A 331-nucleotide genomic window follows, 5' to 3' on the forward strand; every position below is an offset into this window, starting at 1 on the left:
GAATTCTTCATAGAAAATGTCCCACTCAATTATGACAGCCCTTAAAAACCAAACCTTTAGCTAAATAAGTAAAGCATTTTTGTAGGCCTTACGGAATTCCTGTAGTTCTCTCTCTGTTGTGTCAATAGGCACCACGTTTATCTGAGTAACTGCAGATCTCATCTGACAGTAACACTAAGCTTACACAATGTCCTGAAAGAACCCTAACACTGATATTTGGGATTGCTCTAGGTGTACTGCCTGGTACACATTGAAGCTGATCTAGGAGAGTTTCACTTCACCTTGACTGGTTCTTATTCTAACCAGCGAACTCTAACTTTTTATTTATTTA

The sequence above is a fragment of the Chrysochloris asiatica genome, unplaced genomic scaffold, assembly GCF_000296735.1.
Source record: "Chrysochloris asiatica unplaced genomic scaffold, ChrAsi1.0 scaffold00169, whole genome shotgun sequence".
Classification (NCBI taxonomy): Eukaryota; Metazoa; Chordata; class Mammalia; order Afrosoricida; family Chrysochloridae; genus Chrysochloris; species Chrysochloris asiatica.